Below are 7,072 nucleotides of genomic sequence, written 5' to 3'. Positions count from 1 at the left end.
TGCTTTGAGAAATCCCAAGCCGTGTCAAGCCTGTTACTACTACTTATACAATCTTTTGGCACACTGTATAAAGAAGATAATGATGTTTAGAAAGTGGCGTGAGATATCATCTTGTTTTTTATTGGCTTGTTGAAGACTAGCAAAATGAAAAATCCCGTTAGGGTGTCTGTCCTTGTAAATCAGGTCTGAAAATGCTTGAATTATCTGCCAAAAGACGTTGAGTAATCAACAAATTAATGAAGCTTGATTTGTTTTACAGCCGGACCAGAATTATAGATATATACGTACAAACGTTGAATACTAATTGTTCACTGAAGTATAAAAAAACGTTGTCTGCAGGATTGAAAAATATGTTGAAATAAAAAAATAATCAGCTACAAAGTGATGGCTGTACTTACTACATTCTCTGTTTAACAGAGATATCCTAAAGTATGTCCTTTTACGTATCCCAGGAGATTGGTAAGGATAGTCTTGACGTACTAATGGGGTTTTTGAAATGGGTTTTATAGAAGTATATAGATGAGAAACTAGGCATAGTATAAACAGCAATAAATAGCAAGCGGACATGACAGAGAACACGCATAATAACTCAAATCTGGAAACAAGTGATTTAATGATATTTTTAGATACAAAAAAATCCTGGTCCCAAGGGCCTGTGCTGAAACCAAGTCCTCTGACAGCATACAAGGTCAAATATATGTGTGATAAGAGGTATAAATGTAGTTTTGTGTACTTCCTTAATTTGTCTTTGAAACGATCTTTTTTTCTACAAAAAAAAAAAGAATTTTGGGGAAAATATCCAATTCAGAGACCGTCATTGGTCCGTGTGTTGTGACACGCTTTCGCGTATGCTCAATCGACATACTGTCCGGATCACGTGTGCATGTGCAATTACAATACGGTTTGTACGTTCATTGTTTTGCTTAATTAAATGACATCAACCATTTTTCTGAGGTGCAAAACTGTCCAGAAATGGAAAGGCGTAGAACATGTCGAAATAACCCCCCTTTTCTATGTGTAAACATTTGCACCCGAAGTACGGACCCCTCTCCCTTTTCATGTGTAAACTGACATGACTGGTAAAACCACTCCCCAATTTTTTTGTGAAATATTAAATTATTTAAAATTTATGAATTTATTATGTACCTTTTAACTGGGTGAGGCAGATCTTTCAGAAATTAAAAAGGGTTCACCCCCCCCCCCGAAAAAAAAACAAAAAAACAAACAAAAAAAAAACAACTGGATCATCAATCACAGACAAACAGGAAATGATATTTTCACACATTTAGAATGACTTAAAAATGTACGAAGTCTGAAAAGCTTTTAATATACATGTAGTTGTCTTTCTTTTATTACATTGTGTGATAAAAAGTTCTGTTCGAGCAAAATGCACAGTTCAGATAAAGTGTGAATGAAGCTTGAACTTTTTATTATGCATAAAAATTCAGTAGAGTGTCCGTCTGTCTGTCCGGTCGTCTCCTGGCGTTTTCCATTTGATAAACAAACTTTGTACAGTTGTTAAGCACAAAAATACTAGTTCGATTTTGAGCTAGATTAAAAAAATATTTTTCGAGCGACCACTTTGATAACCTACTTGAAAGTATTATTGGGCGTACTTCTTTTATAACTAACAGGACAGAATAATAAGACAAAATGCCTTTCCGACTTTTCTGGCCAATTCAACCATTAAAAAATCACAAGCTAACAAGTCCCAGTTTGGGTGGATCACATATTTGTATATACATAGGGTTGTTAGGGAGCGAATGTGCGTCTGAAAAAAACTCACACGATACATTGAAAATAAACGATATCAAGGAACAGGGCTTTAATGCCTCTTAATTTAAACATATTACAAAACATAATAGTAATAAGACAAGGATTCGGAAACAAGCACAGCTTATACTAAGTCCGTCTTCTTATTAAAATGACAATTTGGTTAGCACATATGTTCTATTGCACATTCACATGTTGAAGAATATAATATGTGGCGCGGAGAAAATAAAGTATTTAGGAAAAAGGGATGAAATGCATTAATAGTTATATGTTCACAAACCGTTTACTGTCTACTATATACTTTTTCACATTTGTAAATATATAAATATTTTGTTCCAAAGTTGGAGCATCTAATCCATGAAGCAAAATTTTTGGAGTTAACGGGATTGGTAAATCTAACGACAATATGTACGTCTGGCGAATGGCTGCATACTTGTTACAGGGCTGACATTTCAGATTGATCGCATGTACAATATGGGTTATCGACAAGATTGCGCGCAAATAAATGGGCATTCAAAGAACTACTATCCATACGTGATCGTGCATGGAGCACCTGACCGATTCTATTGCCGATATAGAAGTATGTTGGGCATTTTACGTTCTGAACTTTCAAATAGTTCTTGAACGTTTCTAACGACGACGCCTTACGAATGTCGACAGGCAAGTTGTTCCATAATTTTACACTTGAAGGTAAGGAGTAACCAAAATAGATATTGGTTCTCGTACGTATATCTGCCACGTTGTTAGAATGTCGAGTAAAATGATGATGCAGGTCCGAAACCGTGTTTGGTATCAAATTACAAAGATAATCAGGAGCTTTCTTATGCACCATTTTATGAATTATAGTAAGGTTATGATTCTTTCTACGATCTACGAGCTTTTCCCACACTGTCTCAACGTATAATTTTGCTAATAGAAGTTAGTTTAGTACCACCCGTTACTTTTCGCATGGCCTCTATTTGCACACTCTCGACTTTTTCAGACAGATATTCTATATTGTTGTCCCAAATGACGTCGCCATATTTCATTAGTGGTCTAACGTACGAGAAATACATTTTTCGAGTGTAAATCTATCAAGAACTAATCTCAAGCGACGAAGTGCATTTACACGGGTAAACGCTTTTCTGACAATATTGTCGATGTGATTATTCCACGATCCGTTATCTGAAAATGTTATACCCAAATGCTCATGGCTTGTCACTTCCTGTATGTCATGATCGTTCATCTCTACTATAATCTCGGTTTTCTCTGGATTAAATTTTACCAGCCAAGTAGTTGCCCACTGGTGAATTTTCGCGAGGTCATCATTTAAGATATTCGCGGCAATAGCAGGAAAATCGACGGTTACAAAGAGGCTAGTATCGTACTTCATACTTTCATCTATGTCTACAACGATGTCGTTAATAAATATAATAAATAACAGAGGTCCTAAAATCGAACCTTGCGGTACGCCGGCATTTATGGGTGTCCATTCGGAGAGACCCCCATTCAAACAAACGCGTTGAGTTCTACCGCTCAAATAACTCTTAAACCAATTCAACAGTTTTCCCGAAATACCGTGGTTCCTTAGTTTAAATAAAAGACCAGTGAGCCATACGCGATCGAATGCTTTGCTTATGTCACTAAATATTACCCTGACTTCCTTCCTACTATCCAAAGCCTTACCAAATGTACCTAGCTGGTTTATAACCGAATCGCCTCGCGTAAATCCAGATTAGTGAGCAGTTATAACATTGTGGCGTAAGAGGAAGTTATGTATATACTTATAGACGCACCTTTCCATACACTTCGAAATAATATTCAGATCGGTCTGTAGTTTTTAACCTCGTTAGCATTTCCGTTCTTAATAACCGGAATTACGTTTGCCTTTTTCCAATATGTTGGAAAAAATTGCATTAGTCAACGACACATTAAAGAGTCTACATAACTGCGTTTTTTAAATTGGGGCACCAGCTTTCTATAAATGTGGATTTATAAGGTCATGCCCGCAAGCCTTACTGATGTTCAAATTGAGCAAGACATCCTCAACGTCCGTCTCTATATATATAATGCCTCTTCTGTGTCTTGATGTTGTATGAGGGTCTTCAACAATAAAAAAATAAACGTTAACACCCTCAAACCAGACCAAGAAGGTCCCATATAACGTGCATATAAGCAGAATTCTGGATAAAATAAAAATTAAGGTTACTGGCCATCCAAGGAGTGAAAACTTGGGCGAAGCCGCAGGATAACCAGGGTTACAGGTAGAGACTGCTAATCTTGAATTAGTCGATCGCTGCAGAAATACGTCATTGACGCAACACATGTCTGGATCAGTCACATTGTTTATTGCAATTTTAATTTTAATGGATTTTTTTTTCTCAACGGGCCATATCAACTTTTCAAGTTTTAAATTATATTTGCGTTGGTCTGTTTCGTCATTATCGTCGTAAAACATCAGCTGTTCCCATACCCCCGGGTAAAATTAAACCTTGGACCAAAAAATTTACTTCTAAGTCCCAGATTAAACCAATTTTCCAGGAAAGTTCATTGGCATGAAGATATGAAACTTTGCTTAGGGACGCATCATTTAACTTCGGGGGGGGGGGGGGGGCTTGGTTTTTTATTTTTTTTTTAAAAATATTTTGATCCTGACTTTGGAGAAAAGAAAATTTGGTAAGAAATAGTTAAACAAATAAGTAATGTGAATATAAGAAAAAATGTATTTCGCTTACATGCGTTAGAAAATTATATATTTTTGCGCGCTGCGCGAAAAAAAAACCCAATTCAGAGTCAAAAGAAAACCCTGAAACCCTGGAAGGTCAATGGTCACCTCCTCCTAAATCACTGAAGCATCTTGAACAAAAAAGCACATCGTTGATGTATGGTAGATGATTGTATATTCTTTACAACGATTACTTATATTGTTTGGATTCGTCAAATTAGTCTCGTGTCCACACTTTGCTCAATCGTCGGCGATATCGCGGGAATCCTCTAGTAATAACAATTTTGAAGTAACAATAACACGATCATAAATTAATCTGAAAACAAAATTTTAGTTTAGGAATATAGACTGTGAGAATCTCATTCCGTGCATGCTTATTAATTATGATTGTCCACAACAAGCGATCCCTTTGCGTCATGCTTGAATACGTTAGATGCGGTAGGTACAAATGTAGTCGTACGTTGATAGGTAGAGACACGTAGAGTAATACCAAAATGAGATGATTCTCTAGTTGTACATATTATTGCAGTTATAAACAATAATTTAATTTGACAAATTAGTTAAATTATTGTTTTTATTTATTTGTCTTTTTTTTGGAGGGGGTATTTTGCAACCTGGAATCGAAAATATGTATTTATAGAAATTGAACTATAACTTTATTTGAATGACTTGCGTTGTCAGTTGTCGAAGAGAAATGTTACATAGGTTTGTTGTTTCTAATAACCCATAAAGCTACGTTTTCAGCTATTTTTGCCTATAAATAGTACCTTTTTTGTAATAAACACCCAAATAATTCAGAAAAAAAATTAATGAAAAACATTATATACAAAAACTTTTGAGGTGCTTAACAAACCTTACAGAAAAAAAATAGAAACATTTTATTTCGTCAATTGCTTAATTTTGACTGTTAAAGGTAATAAAAGGGAACCAAGATTCTAGCGGAAATCAAAAGAATGTAATCCAAGGACAAAGACCAGGCGTGGGAAAACAGACATGCACAACAAAGAACATAAAATAAACAAAATAATACATACAAAGTGACAAAAGTAAAATGAGCAACTGGGACTCCACTTAATACTGGATCATGGGAAATATTTGTTATAAAACTAAAAACAGTTTGAAAAGAATAAAAAAATAAATAAAGAAGACCCAAAATGCACACATTTGACATCATGTTACAATATTTATTGTCAACCAATTGTTAACTTTTATTTCGTTGACGTTACTATGCCAGTTGAATTAGACTACGTCAATTTGTCGGGAATGTTGGGGTTTATCTATGAAGATATATTTCGGAAATGAAGCAGATCCGAATGCGTATTTCATCAAAGAAAAGGGATTCAATACCGAATTGTACACGGTACACATAAATACGTTGAGAACAAAATTTTGTCCACTAAGTGTTTGTTTTGTTTGTTTGTTTGTTTGTTTGTTTTGTTTTGTTTTGTTTTGTTTTTTTGTTTTTTTGTTTGTTTGTTTTTTTTTTTTGGGGGGGGGTTGATATTTTTTTTAATCCCGGTTTTCGCTATTAACTCAAAAATTTTAAATATACAATGTCAGCAGTGGTTTACCACCGATTCAAATTTACAAAAGGGTGACAGTTTGTCTATGTGCTGTAAATGAAATATTCTAAGAGAGAAGCATGATATTTATAACAAACAAAATTACATATAGTCTTATTTGATCATTCTAAGTACTCGTACTTAAAAATAAATACTGGTTCTAAAAACAACAATGATCAAACGGATTAAAGCACTCCATTTCAAATAAAAAAATCCCTTGTTTCTCCGTAAAATGTTCAATTTGTCACTAAAAGAGATGTCCTAACCATTAACAAAATAATCTGGACACTCGCTTTTACTACCGGTTTATTTACCTGCAAGGGATTCAGCTACTTGACTGTAAAAAATGTACAATGTATACATTTTTTGTCAATTTGCATTGTCATCGTATATCTCAAATTGATACTAGTTCATCGGTATCATATATTTTAGATATTATCTATGAAATTGAATCTTGATTTTATTATCAATCTTGTATAACTAAGTTCAAAAGATATGACTGATTTTCGATGGATTCTGTATTAGACCAATGAACGCTTGCTGTGAAATGACATATTTTCTATAGTTTGTTACCCACTTATTGATATTCAGAGATGAAACTTTCGATAGAAAATTGCAGATGCATGAACTGTGTTAATATACTATCAAACTGAAATGTTTATTGTGACATAATTAAATATCATTTCATATAAAGTCCAGACACTGCCTATGGTAGAGGTGATTCATGGTGTAGAAAACTCACAAAAAGATAATTGTTTTTTTTGTTGTTTTTGTTTGTTTGTTTGTTTTTTGTTTTGTTTTGTTTTGTTTTTTTTTTTTTTGTATACTAATGCTATATTTTCATACGACAATACAGTCGTGGTCTTCCCTGTATTTCGAACTGTACTGAAAACTACAATTTAATCTAAAATCAACCAAATAGAACCAAATCAAGAACGATAACTTCGAATTTAATGTACAACCTATATAATTTTTAATTTCAAAAGCGCAACAACCAAATGGAAAATTAAGACATGTTACGTGATCAGTAACT

The sequence above is a fragment of the Perna viridis genome, chromosome 6 (genome assembly GCF_037379345.1).
Source record: "Perna viridis isolate PV_CMFRI_1.1 ecotype Kerala chromosome 6, ASM3737934v1, whole genome shotgun sequence".
NCBI classification, from domain to species: Eukaryota; Metazoa; Mollusca; class Bivalvia; order Mytilida; family Mytilidae; genus Perna; species Perna viridis.
This window is presented reverse-complemented; position numbering follows the sequence as displayed.